Genomic DNA, 13,854 nt, shown 5'->3' with positions numbered 1-13,854 from the left:
ATGCGGGAAGGGTTAAGTTCGGAGGTGATGGAGATTTATTATAAAAAAGTATTTTTTAGTGATCACTAGGCTTTGGTTCTTAGAATTAGGAACAGCAGAGTTAAGATCGGTTCAGGGGTGTGGATTTTAAACAATCAATACCTGAAAGAAATTGCTTATAAAGATGGGATTATAAATATAATAAAGAATACTCGGAAGGAACCTTTGTTCTTGAAAGAAAGAAGAGTTTGGTGGGACAATTTCAAATATGAGGTAAAAGTTTTTTCGGTACGTTATGGGAAAAAGAGGGCGGCAGCTAACCAGCGTCGAGAAGAGAATATAAATAAAAGGTTTACGGATGTCTGTAAAGCAGTTGACGGAGGGGATAAGGGAGCGGAGACTAAGTTCCGGGTGCTAAAGGAAGAGTGGGAATTATTGCAAGCTGAAAAATGCAAGGGGGCCATTCTCCGTGCAAAGGCTAGAGATGCATTGGAGGGCGAAAGATGCACTAGATATTTTCTAGAGCAAGAAAAGCTGCAACAGAGATTATCGTTAATTGAAGAGTTGAAGGTTGGGGAGAAGATCATTCATGAAAGTGGGGAGATTTTAGAGGCGGCTAGCAGCTTTTATCAAGAATTATATACTAAAGAAGACATTTCCAATTTGGCGATGGAGAAGGTTACTGCTTTTATTGAAGAGGGTTTAATGGAGGATGAGAGAAGCATGTGTGACAAAGAAGTAGGATTAGCGGAAATAAAAGTAGCAATAAGTGGAATGAAGGCGGGGGGAAAGCCCAGGGTCCGATGGACTAAGTGCAGAATTTTATAAAGAATTTTGCAAGATTTTAAGTCCATTGCTCTTAGAAGTTTTTAAGGAAATTAAAATTGAGGGAAGCCTGGCCCCATCTATGAGGAGAGGGATTATGAAGAATTGGAGGCCCATCACATTATTAAATGTGGATTATAAGATCTTGGCGAGGGTTATGGCAAATCGTTTGAAGGAGGTGTTACCGGAGATAGTTTGGCCCTCTCAGTCCTATGGAGTCATAGGCCGGGACATCGCAGACTCTGTGGTCTCAATCCGAGATGTGATAGAGCTCATGGAAGAGAGTGGGAGGGAGGCTTATGTATTAAAGATAGATCAAGAGAAAGCCTTTGATAGGGTCTCTCATGAGTTTTTATTGAAGGTTTTAGAAGCATTTGGTTTCAAGGAAAATTTTGTTCAGTGGATAAGGATTTTTTATTCAAACATATTTAGCTGTGTTAAATGTAATGGTTTTTTATCTAAGTATTTTCCGATACAGAGATCAGTGAGACAGGGTTGTCCCCTGTCCCCATTGTTGTACACATTGGTAGCAGAACCATTAGGTTACATGATGCGAAAGAAACAAGGCGTAGTTGGGATTGTGGTCCCCAGTTCTGGGCTGGTGTCGGTGATACACCAATATGCAGATGACACAACCTTAACATTGAGAAATGGGGAGTCAGTGAGGAAAGCTATGGAGGTAGTAGAGGAATATTGTAGAGCTTCAGGTGCCAGAGTGAATTATAGTAAGTCCCAATGCCTGGTTGCAGGGAGGGGTAGGGGGGAATGGTTGGGGGTATGTCCCTTTAAGGTGGTGGAGGTTTTGGAAGTTTTGGGGGTGCATATGGGGTGCAAGAAAGACAGGGATGAAGTGGATCGATTAAATTGGGAACCGAAGGTTTTGAAAATTAAAAAGATTTTGGGAAGATGGGAAAGAAGGTGGTTGAAAGTGCAAGGAAGAGCGACAGTGGTGTCTGCTCTCCTGCTATCTAAGCTATGGTACTTATTGACGGTGGAGGATATTCCTGAGTGGGCGGAAAAGTCCATCCGAGAGGCTTGTGTGAGGTTTTTATGGGAAGGGAAACCAGCCTTGGTGGCTTACAATACCATCATTGGACAGAGAAATCAGGGAGGACTCAATTTCCCAGATATTGATTTGAAGAAAAAATCCTTTAGAATCAAATGGGTGAAGAGATTTCTTCAGAAGTCAAATACAAGTTTTTGGAAGAGTTGTTTTGAGCATTTTTTAAAACGAAGTGGGATAGGAGGGCAGGGGATATTGTATATGGAATACAATAATATGTTTTTGAAATCGATTAAACTTCTCCCTAGGCTTTATAAGGGGGTTGTAGAGACTTGGGCTCAATTTTTAAAAAGTGTGCAGTTTATGCCCAAGGGGGCTGAGGAATTTTTAGAACAGCCCGTATTTTTGAACAGGTGGGTCAATATCGAAGGAGAGGTTTTATTTAATCAAGCTTTTATAAAAGCTGGGATTATATCTGTGAAAGATGTATTATACGAGGTGATTCCAGGTTGGTTGCCGGAAGCGATAGTGAGGGACATGGTGTGGGAGGAGGATCAGGAGGTAGAGGAAAAAGCAATAGGAATTATGTATGAGAAGATTGTGAGGGCAATGCCACAGGATTGGATGGAAGAAATAAATGCGGAAATCTCCAAAGGAAGTAAAATACGTCCTGCTTTTCCAAGCTTTGTACTGGAGAAAGGGGGAGAGTTGGTACAATTTGACAAATGTAATACTCGAGATTTCTATGAGGTATTTAGAGAATGGAGATTCAAGACACCTGCTGGTCAGGAGTTTTGGCAGAGTATATACCCACAACTGGACTTCAACAGGATTTGGAAGGGAGTGTGGGCGAATTTTAAATGTCCAGAGTGGGTTGAACTGGATTTCAAATTGGCTCATAACCGGATTTTTACCATGACGGTCTTGTGCAAGATTGGGCGAGTGGAGGCGGCAACTTGTCCAGTGTGTGGGACTCGGGATGAGACTCTGTCCCATTTACTGGTGTTATGTCCGCAGTTAAATGACTTTAAGTACTATGTTCGACAGTTGTGTGAAGCTTTTTTGCTGGGTGGGGACCGAAGATCGAGAATGGGAATCCCGTGGGACTCAATTTTGAGATGGGGACTGCAGGAGAGTCTGCCCGAGTCTAGCGGAGCGGCAATTAATTTAATGTTCAGTTTGGCTAGATTCGTGATTGTGCAAAGAAGGAATGCTCTGTTTTTTAAGGGGAGGAGAATCAATCTAAAAGAGTATTTTAAATATAAGCTAAAAGATCATTATAAGGCTCTGTGGATGTTTTATTCAGAAAGGAATTTAAGGACAGTATTTTACAACCAATTTTTAAAGTACAATTGATTAATATATGTTACAGGAGACAAATTAAACTTCAGGTTTTGATGTTAAAGTGTGGTGGCGGAATGGCTGTGCAGGGCGGTGGAATTGATTTGTATCATACAGTGAAATGATCAAGATGTTGTAAATGTTCTTAATGTTCAATAAAGTATATTTATAAAAAAAAAGTGGGTAGCATCCTTGCCTCTAAGTCACGAAGGTTGTGGGTTCAAGTCCCCACTCCAGAGACTTGAGCACATAAAGCTAGGCTGAAACTCCAGTGCAGTGCTGAGGGAGTGCTGCACTGTCAGAGGTGCCGTCTTTTGAATGAGACGTTAAACCGAGGCCCCGTCTACTCTCTCAGGTGGATGTAATAGATCCCAAGGCTACTATTTCAAAGAAGAGCAGGGGAGTTCTCCCCAGTGTCCTGGACCAATATTTCTCCCTCAACCAACATAACAAAAACAGATAATCTGGTCATTATCACATTGCTGTTTGTGGGAGCTTGCTGTGGGTCAATTGGCTGCTGTGTTTCTCACATTACAACAGTGACTCCACTTCAAAAGTACTTCATTGGTTGTAAAACACTTTGAGACGTCCGGTGGTCATGAAAGGCGCTCTATAAATGTAATTCTTTCTTTATTATATGCGGTCCATACCCTGTAATAGAAATTAGTCAAGATGATCTCCTGGATTCGTTTTGCTCGCCTAAAGGAGTCAGAGAGGAATTTTTCAGATATTTTTCCCTTAGACCTTTACGTGCTTTTTTGCCTCTCCCAGGAGATTAACGGGCTCCAGGTGGATCGGGAGTGTCTGTATCGTGATGTATACGGCACACAACTATATAGGACAGGCAGTGGGCCTTTTACTGTCCTTTACTTTCATATGTTCCTAACGGCGAGTGTCTCACCTCCTGACTCCCCAAAGCCTTTCCACCATCTACAAGGCACAAGTCAGGAGTGTGATGGAATACTCTCCACTTGCCTGGATGAGTGCAGCTCCAACAACACTCAAGAAGCTCGACACCATCCAGGACAAAGCAGCCTCGCTTGATTGGCACCCCATCCACCACCTTAAACATTCACTCCCTCCACTACCGGCGCTACGTGGCTGCAGTGTGTACCATCTATAAGATGCACTGCAGCAACTCGCCAAGGCTTCTTCGGCAGCACCTCCCAAACCCGCGACCTCTTCCACCTAGAAGGACAAGGGCAGCAGGTGCATGGGAACACCACCACCTCCAGGTTCCCCTCCAAGTCCCACATCATCCTGACTTGGACCTAAATTGCCGTTCCTTCATCGTCACTGGGTCAAAGTCCTTAAACCTTTACCACACGGACTGCAGCAGCTCAAGAAGGCGGCTCACCACCACCTTCTCAAGGGCAATTAGGGATGGGCAATAAATGCCGGCCTTGTCAGCGATGTTCAATGGTTACGATAACATAGTGATTATGTTACTGAACTAGTAATCTAGGAACCTGGATTAGTGATCTAGGAACCTGGAATGTGATCTAGGAACCTGGATTAGTGATCTAGGAACCTGGACTAGTAATCTAGGAACCTGGACTAGTGATCTAGGAACCTGGACTAGTGATCTAGGAACCTGGACTAGTAATCTAGGAACCTGGATTAGTGATCTAGGAACATAGACTAGAGATCTAGGAACATGGACTAGTAATCTAAGGAACCTGGACTAGTGATCTAGGAACCTGGACTAGTAATCTAGGAACCTGGACTAGTAATCTAGGAAACTGGACTAGTGATCTAGGAACCTGGACTAGTAATCTAGGAACCTGGACTAGTAATCTAGCAACCTGGACTAGTGATCTAGGAACCTGGACTAGTGATCTAGGAACCTGGAATAGTAATCTAGGAACCTGGACTAGTGATCTAGGAACCTGGACTAGTAATCTAGGAACCTGGAGTAGTGATCTAGGAACCTGGATTAGTGATCTAGGAACCTGGATTAGTGATCTAGGAACCTGGACTAGTGATCTAAGAACCTGGACTAGTAATCTAGGAACCTGGACTAGTGATCTAGGAACCTGGACTAGTAATCTAGGAACCTGGACTAGTGATCTCGGAACCTGGATTAGTGATCTAGGAACCTGGACTAGTGATCTAGGAACCTGGACTAGTAATCTAGGAACCTGGATTAGTGATCTAGGAACCTGGACTAGTGATCTAGGAACCTGGACTAGTGATCTAGGAACCTGGACTAGTAATCTAGGAACCTGGACTAGTGATCTAGGAACCTGGACTAGTGATCTAGGAACCTGGATTAGTGATCTAGGAACCTGGACTAGTGATCTCGGAACCTGGACTAGTAATCTAGGAACCTGGACTAGTGATCTAAGAACCTGGACTAGTAATCTAAGGAACCTGGACTAGTGATCTAGGAACCTGGACTAGTAATCTAGGAACCTGGAGTAGTGATCTAGGAACCTGGACTAGTGATCTCGGAACCTGGACGAGTAATCTAGGAACCTGGACTAGTGATCTAAGAACCTGGACTAGTAATCTAAGGAACCTGGACTAGTGATCTAGGAACCCGGACTAGTGATCTCGGAACCTGGACTAGTAATCTAGGAACCTGGACTAGTGATCTAGGAACCTGGACTAGTAATCTAGGAACCTGGACTAGTGATCAAGGAACCTGGACTAGTAATCTAGAAACCTGGACTAGTGATCTAGCAACCTGGACTAGTGATCTAGGAACGTGGACTAGTACTCTTGGAACGTGGACTAGTAATCTAGGAACCTGGACTAGTGATCTAGGAACCTGGACTAGTAATCTAGGAACCTGGACTAGTGATCTAGGAACCTGGACTAGTGATCTAAGGAACCTGGACTAGTGATCTAAGGAACCTGGACTAGTGATCTAGGAACCTGGACTAGTGATCTAGGAACCTGGACCAGTGATCTAGGAACCTGGTTTAGTGATCTAGCAACCTGGACCAGTGATCTAGGAACCTGGTTTAGTGATCTAGGAACCTGGACTCGTGATCTAGGAACCTGGACCAGTGATCTAGGAACCTGGACTAGTAATCTAGGAACCTGGACTCGTGATCTAGGAACATGGACTAGTGATCTAGGAACCTGGACTAGTAATCTAAGGAACCTGGACTAGTGATCTAGGAACCTGGACTAGTAATCTAGGAACCTGGACTAGTGATCTAGGAACCTGGACTAGTAATCTAGGAACCTGGACTCGTGATCTAGGAACATGGACTAGTGATCTAGGAACCTGGACTAGTGATCTAGGAACCTGGACTAGTAATCTAGGAACCTGGACTAGTAATCTAAGGAACCTGGACTAGTGATCTAGGAACCTGGACCAGTGATCTAGGAACCTGGACTAGTGATCTAGGAACCTGGACTAGTAATCTAAGGAACCTGGACTAGTGATCTAGGAACCTGGACTAGTGATCTCAGAACCTGGACTAGTAATCTAGGAACCTGGACTAGTGATCTTGGAACCTGGACTAGTGATCTCAGAACCTGGACAATAATCTAGGAACCTGGACTAGTGATCTAGGAACCTGGACTAGTGATCTCAGAACCTGGACTAGTAATCTAGGAACCTGGACTAGTGATCTAGGAACCTGGACTAGTGATCTCAGAACCTGGACTAGTAATCTAGGAACCTGGACTAGTAATCTAAGGAACCTGGACTAGTGATCTAGGAACCTGGACTAGTGATCTCAGAGCCTGGACTAGTAATCTAGGAACCTGGACTAGTGATCTAGGAACCTGGACTAGTAATCTAGGAACCTGGACTAGTGATCTAGGAACCTGGACTAGTAATCGAAGGAACCTGGACTAGTGATCTAGGAACCTGGACTAGTGATCTAGGAACCTGGACTGGTAATCTAGGAACCTGGAGTAGTAATCTAGGAAACTGGACTAGTAATCTAGGAACCTGGACTAGTGATCTAGGAACCTGGACTGGTAATCTAAGGAACCTGGACTGGTGATCTAGGAACCTGGACTAGTGATCTAGGAACCTGGACTAGTGATCTAGGAACCTGGACCAGTGATCTAGGAACCTGGTTTAGTGATCTAGCAACCTGGACCAGTGATCTAGGAACCTGGTTTAGTGATCTAGGAACCTGGACTCGTGATCTAGGAACCTGGACCAGTGATCTAGGAACCTGGACTAGTAATCTAGGAACCTGGACTCGTGATCTAGGAACATGGACTAGTGATCTAGGAACCTGGACTAGTAATCTAAGGAACCTGGACTAGTGATCTAGGAACCTGGACTAGTAATCTAGGAACCTGGACTAGTGATCTAGGAACCTGGACTAGTAATCTAGGAACCTGGACTCGTGATCTAGGAACCTGGACCAGTGATCTAGGAACCTGGACTAGTGATCTAGGAACCTGGACTAGTAATCTAAGGAACCTGGACTAGTGATCTAGGAACCTGGACTAGTGATCTCAGAACCTGGACTAGTAATCTAGGAACCTGGACTAGTGATCTTGGAACCTGGACTAGTGATCTCAGAACCTGGACAATAATCTAGGAACCTGGACTAGTGATCTAGGAACCTGGACTAGTGATCTCAGAACCTGGACTAGTGATCTCAGAACCTGGACTAGTAATCTAGGAACCTGGACTAGTAATCTAAGGAACCTGGACTAGTGATCTAGGAACCTGGACTAGTGATCTCAGAGCCTGGACTAGTAATCTAGGAACCTGGACTAGTGATCTAGGAACCTGGACTAGTAATCTAGGAACCTGGACTAGTGATCTAGGAACCTGGACTAGTAATCGAAGGAACCTGGACTAGTGATCTAGGAACCTGGACTAGTGATCTAGGAACCTGGACTGGTAATCTAGGAACCTGGACTAGTAATCTAGGAAACTGGACTAGTAATCTAGGAACCTGGACTAGTGATCTAGGAACCTGGACTGGTAATCTAAGGAACCTGGACTGGTGATCTAGGAACCTGGACTAGTGATCTAGGAACCTGGACTAGTAATCGAAGGAACCTGGACTAGTGATCTAGGAACCTGGATTAGTGATCTAGGAACCTGGACTAGTGATCTAGGAACCTGGACTAGTGATCTAGGAACCTGGACTAGTAATCTAGGAACCTGGACTAGTGATCTAGGAACCTGGACTAGTGATCTAGGAACCTGGATTAGTGATCTAGGAACCTGGACTAGTGATCTCGGAACCTGGACTAGTAATCTAGGAACCTGGACTAGTGATCTAAGAACCTGGACTAGTAATCTAAGGAACCTGGACTAGTGATCTAGGAACCTGGACTAGTAATCTAGGAACCTGGAGTAGTGATCTAGGAACCTGGACTAGTGATCTCGGAACCTGGACGAGTAATCTAGGAACCTGGACTAGTGATCTAAGAACCTGGACTAGTAATCTAAGGAACCTGGACTAGTGATCTAGGAACCCGGACTAGTGATCTCGGAACCTGGACTAGTAATCTAGGAACCTGGACTAGTGATCTAGGAACCTGGACTAGTAATCTAGGAACCTGGACTAGTGATCAAGGAACCTGGACTAGTAATCTAGAAACCTGGACTAGTGATCTAGCAACCTGGACTAGTGATCTAGGAACGTGGACTAGTACTCTTGGAACGTGGACTAGTAATCTAGGAACCTGGACTAGTGATCTAGGAACCTGGACTAGTAATCTAGGAACCTGGACTAGTGATCTAGGAACCTGGACTAGTGATCTAAGGAACCTGGACTAGTGATCTAAGGAACCTGGACTAGTGATCTAGGAACCTGGACTAGTGATCTAGGAACCTGGACTAGTGATCTAGGAACCTGGACCAGTGATCTAGGAACCTGGTTTAGTGATCTAGCAACCTGGACCAGTGATCTAGGAACCTGGTTTAGTGATCTAGGAACCTGGACTCGTGATCTAGGAACCTGGACCAGTGATCTAGGAACCTGGACTAGTAATCTAGGAACCTGGACTCGTGATCTAGGAACATGGACTAGTGATCTAGGAACCTGGACTAGTAATCTAAGGAACCTGGACTAGTGATCTAGGAACCTGGACTAGTAATCTAGGAACCTGGACTAGTGATCTAGGAACCTGGACTAGTAATCTAGGAACCTGGACTCGTGATCTAGGAACATGGACTAGTGATCTAGGAACCTGGACTAGTGATCTAGGAACCTGGACTAGTAATCTAGGAACCTGGACTAGTAATCTAAGGAACCTGGACTTGTGATCTAGGAACCTGGACCAGTGATCTAGGAACCTGGACTAGTGATCTAGGAACCTGGACTAGTAATCTAAGGAACCTGGACTAGTGATCTAGGAACCTGGACTAGTGATCTCAGAACCTGGACTAGTAATCTAGGAACCTGGACTAGTGATCTTGGAACCTGGACTAGTGATCTCAGAACCTGGACAATAATCTAGGAACCTGGACTAGTGATCTAGGAACCTGGACTAGTGATCTCAGAACCTGGACTAGTAATCTAGGAACCTGGACTAGTGATCTAGGAACCTGGACTAGTGATCTCAGAACCTGGACTAGTAATCTAGGAACCTGGACTAGTAATCTAAGGAACCTGGACTAGTGATCTAGGAACCTGGACTAGTGATCTCAGAGCCTGGACTAGTAATCTAGGAACCTGGACTAGTGATCTAGGAACCTGGACTAGTAATCTAGGAACCTGGACTAGTGATCTAGGAACCTGGACTAGTAATCGAAGGAACCTGGACTAGTGATCTAGGAACCTGGACTAGTGATCTAGGAACCTGGACTGGTAATCTAGGAACCTGGACTAGTAATCTAGGAAACTGGACTAGTAATCTAGGAACCTGGACTAGTGATCTAGGAACCTGGACTGGTAATCTAAGGAACCTGGACTGGTGATCTAGGAACCTGGACTAGTGATCTAGGAACCTGGACTAGTGATCTAGGAACCTGGACCAGTGATCTAGGAACCTGGTTTAGTGATCTAGCAACCTGGACCAGTGATCTAGGAACCTGGTTTAGTGATCTAGGAACCTGGACTCGTGATCTAGGAACCTGGACCAGTGATCTAGGAACCTGGACTAGTAATCTAGGAACCTGGACTAGTAATCTAAGGAACCTGGACTAGTGATCTAGGAACCTGGACTAGTAATCTAGGAACCTGGACTAGTGATCTAGGAACCTGGACTAGTAATCTAGGAACCTGGACTCGTGATCTAGGAACATGGACTAGTGATCTAGGAACCTGGACTAGTGATCTAGGAACCTGGACTAGTAATCTAGGAACCTGGACTAGTAATCTAAGGAACCTGGACTAGTGATCTAGGAACCTGGACCAGTGATCTAGGAACCTGGACTAGTGATCTAGGAACCTGGACTAGTAATCTAAGGAACCTGGACTAGTGATCTAGGAACCTGGACTAGTGATCTCAGAACCTGGACTAGTAATCTAGGAACCTGGACTAGTGATCTTGGAACCTGGACTAGTGATCTCAGAACCTGGACAATAATCTAGGAACCTGGACTAGTGATCTAGGAACCTGGACTAGTGATCTCAGAACCTGGACTAGTAATCTAGGAACCTGGACTAGTGATCTAGGAACCTGGACTAGTGATCTCAGAACCTGGACTAGTAATCTAGGAACCTGGACTAGTAATCTAAGGAACCTGGACTAGTGATCTAGGAACCTGGACTAGTGATCTCAGAGCCTGGACTAGTAATCTAGGAACCTGGACTAGTGATCTAGGAACCTGGACTAGTAATCTAGGAACCTGGACTAGTGATCTAGGAACCTGGACTAGTAATCGAAGGAACCTGGACTAGTGATCTAGGAACCTGGACTAGTGATCTAGGAACCTGGACTGGTAATCTAGGAACCTGGACTAGTAATCTAGGAAACTGGACTAGTAATCTAGGAACCTGGACTAGTGATCTAGGAACCTGGACTGGTAATCTAAGGAACCTGGACTGGTGATCTAGGAACCTGGACTAGTGATCTAGGAACCTGGACTAGTAATCTAGGAACCTGGACTAGTGATCTAGGAACCTGGACTAGTGATCTAGGAACCTGGACTAGTAATCTAGGAACCCGGACTAGTGATCTAGGAACCTGGACTGGTAATCTAGGAACCTGGACTAGTGATCTAGGAACCTGGACTAGTGATCTAGGAACCTGGACTAGTAATCTAAGGAACCTGGACTAGTGATCTAGGAACCTGGACTAGTGATCTAGGAACCTGGACTAGTGATCTAGGAACCTGGACTAGTAATCTAGGAACCTGGACTAGTGATCTAAGGAACCTGGACTAGTGATCTAAGGAACCTGGACTAGTGATCTAGGAACCTGGACTAGTAATCTAGGAACCTGGACTAGTAATCTAGGAACCTGGACTAGTGATCTAGGAACCTGGACTAGTAATCTAGGAACCTGGACTAGTGATCTAGGAACCTGGACTAGTGATCTAGGAACCTGGACTAGTGATCTAGGAACCTGGACTTGTGATCTAGGAACCTGGCCTAGTGATCTAGGAACCTGGACTAGTAATCTAGGAACCTGGACTAGTGATCTCGGAACCTGGACTAGTAATCTAGGAACCTGGACTAGTAATCTAGGAACCTGGACTAGTGATCTAGGAACCTGGACTAGTAATCTAGGAACCTGGACTAGTGATCTAGGAACCTGGACTAGTGATCTAGGAACCTGGACTAGTAATCTAAGAACCTGGACTAGTAATCTAAGGAACCTGGACTAGTAATCTAGGAACCTGGACTAGTGATCTAGGAACCTGGACTAGTAATCTAGGAACCTGGATTAGTGATCTAGGAACCTGGACTAGTAATCTAGGAACCTGGATTAGTGATCTAGGAACCTGGACTAGTAATCTAGGAACCTGGACTAGTGATCTAGGAACCTGGACTAGTAATCTAGGAACCTGGACTAGTAATCTAGGAACCTGGACTAGTGAAAATAGGAACCTGGACTAGTGATCTAGGAACCTGGACTAGTGATCTGGGAACCTGGACTAGTGATCTGGGAACCTGGACTAGTGATCTAGGAACCTGGACTAGTGATCTAAGGAACCTGGACTAGTGATCTAGAAGCGTGAGTTTAAATCTCACCACGGCAGTGCGAGAATTTGAATTCAGTTTATAAAAAATAAATCTGAGATCAGTAAAAGGGATCATGAAACTGTTGGATTGTTGTAAAAACCCAGCTGGTTCACTAATGAATGGAAAGGTAAAGGCACAGACAGCGACAGAAAGGGACACAAACAGCGACAGCGATTAAGCCAGAGATTTTTAAAGAGGCACAGGTACAGATCTTGACAGATGCAGACAGTGGGGTACAGCTACAGGCAGACAAGCACAGGAAACACAGCAATAGACAAAAAGCAGTCACATCCCTCTGATTTTAGGGTTGATTTGTGAGCAGACTGTGCCCAGAGCCTCTCACTGTGCCGATCAGTACAGCAACTTTGCAGTTAGTCAGTTCATTCCGTTCGTGGTAAATGTGAAGTCAGCCAACAGTGATCGGCAGGAGTTTGTGGAATTACTTAGACGATATCACAAGCAGCTGATCTGTTTATTTTTGAAGTGATTTACAATCCTTCTTACCTGATCTGAATTTTAGCAGGTTGCAAGGACTAGTCTGTAGCCATCCCAAACAGCAGGCTGTCACTCCCCTGCTGGTGTTGAGCATCTGGGGGTTTGGCAGCCTGGCAGTGATGGGACTGAAGTAGTAACTTGGATGTCTTGAGTTCAAATCCCACCATGGCAAACTCAACCACTCTGGTGATTTGTGGACTGGCCCTATGAAAGCTGCTGACTGTTGTAAACACCCAACTGGATCACGAATGGCCTCCCCCAGCCAGTCTGACCTCAGACGATTCCAGGCTCGCAGCGCATGCTCCGCTCCTAATGATCTCAGGACAGCGAGGGATGGGCGATAAAGAAACTGTTAAAAGCGCGGTGCTTACCTGTCCGTTAGCAGCTGCACACTGAAGGTGCTGAGGGAGCTGTGCCCGCGACTGGCCAGTCTGTGTCGACTGCTCCCAGTCACCTCTCGGCACCCTGTGTGTTCAAAGCCTTGCACACGATGGGGAGTTGAAATAAAATGCACATTTCCAGTAATCGGACATGCTCCAGCAACCAGTGAGAACACGGCATTCTCACTGCAAGGTCAGCTCGCTCGCTCCATTCAAACACTAACTAACTGAATTGCAACAGTGACATTCTGTTCAAAAATGAATTCAAGTGAAGATACATTTTAAACAGAGTTGCACAATGTACAGGCACACTCAGTGTCATAAATCGCAACTTCTACAAGAAGTAACTCAGGAAGTACTACTGAACGGCCAGCTGACGGCGCCGTCCAAGGAGTATAAATACTCGGGGGTGGGCCCACCTTGACCAGAGACAGTCTGGAAACAGGAAGCTAGTGACTACTAACTAGACCTCCATGTTTTGTTACAAGTCGATTAAAGCCTTGCTTTATGTACACCCAAGTGCGTAGTGAGTCTTTATTACGTCACTCAGGTCTTACACCCCGCCTCTGACCCGTGCCTTTCATCCCCATTTCCCGGCCCCCAAACTGGCCTTTTAGTCTGTTTCATTTCCTGTGTTTTTTCAGTCCTGACGAAGGGTTTCGAGCTGAAACGTTGACTCTGTTTCTCTCTCCACGGATGTTGCCGGGCCTGCTGAGTTTCTCCAGCATTTTCTGTTGTTGCTGCCTTTAGCTGTGACTCC

This window comes from Somniosus microcephalus, chromosome 2 (genome assembly GCF_052327205.1).
Source record: "Somniosus microcephalus isolate GS21.2 chromosome 2, FLI_Smic_1.0, whole genome shotgun sequence".
In the NCBI taxonomy this organism is placed as follows: Eukaryota; Metazoa; Chordata; class Chondrichthyes; order Squaliformes; family Somniosidae; genus Somniosus; species Somniosus microcephalus.
The sequence above is the reverse complement of the archived record's forward strand: the minus strand, read 5'-3'. Positions refer to the sequence as shown.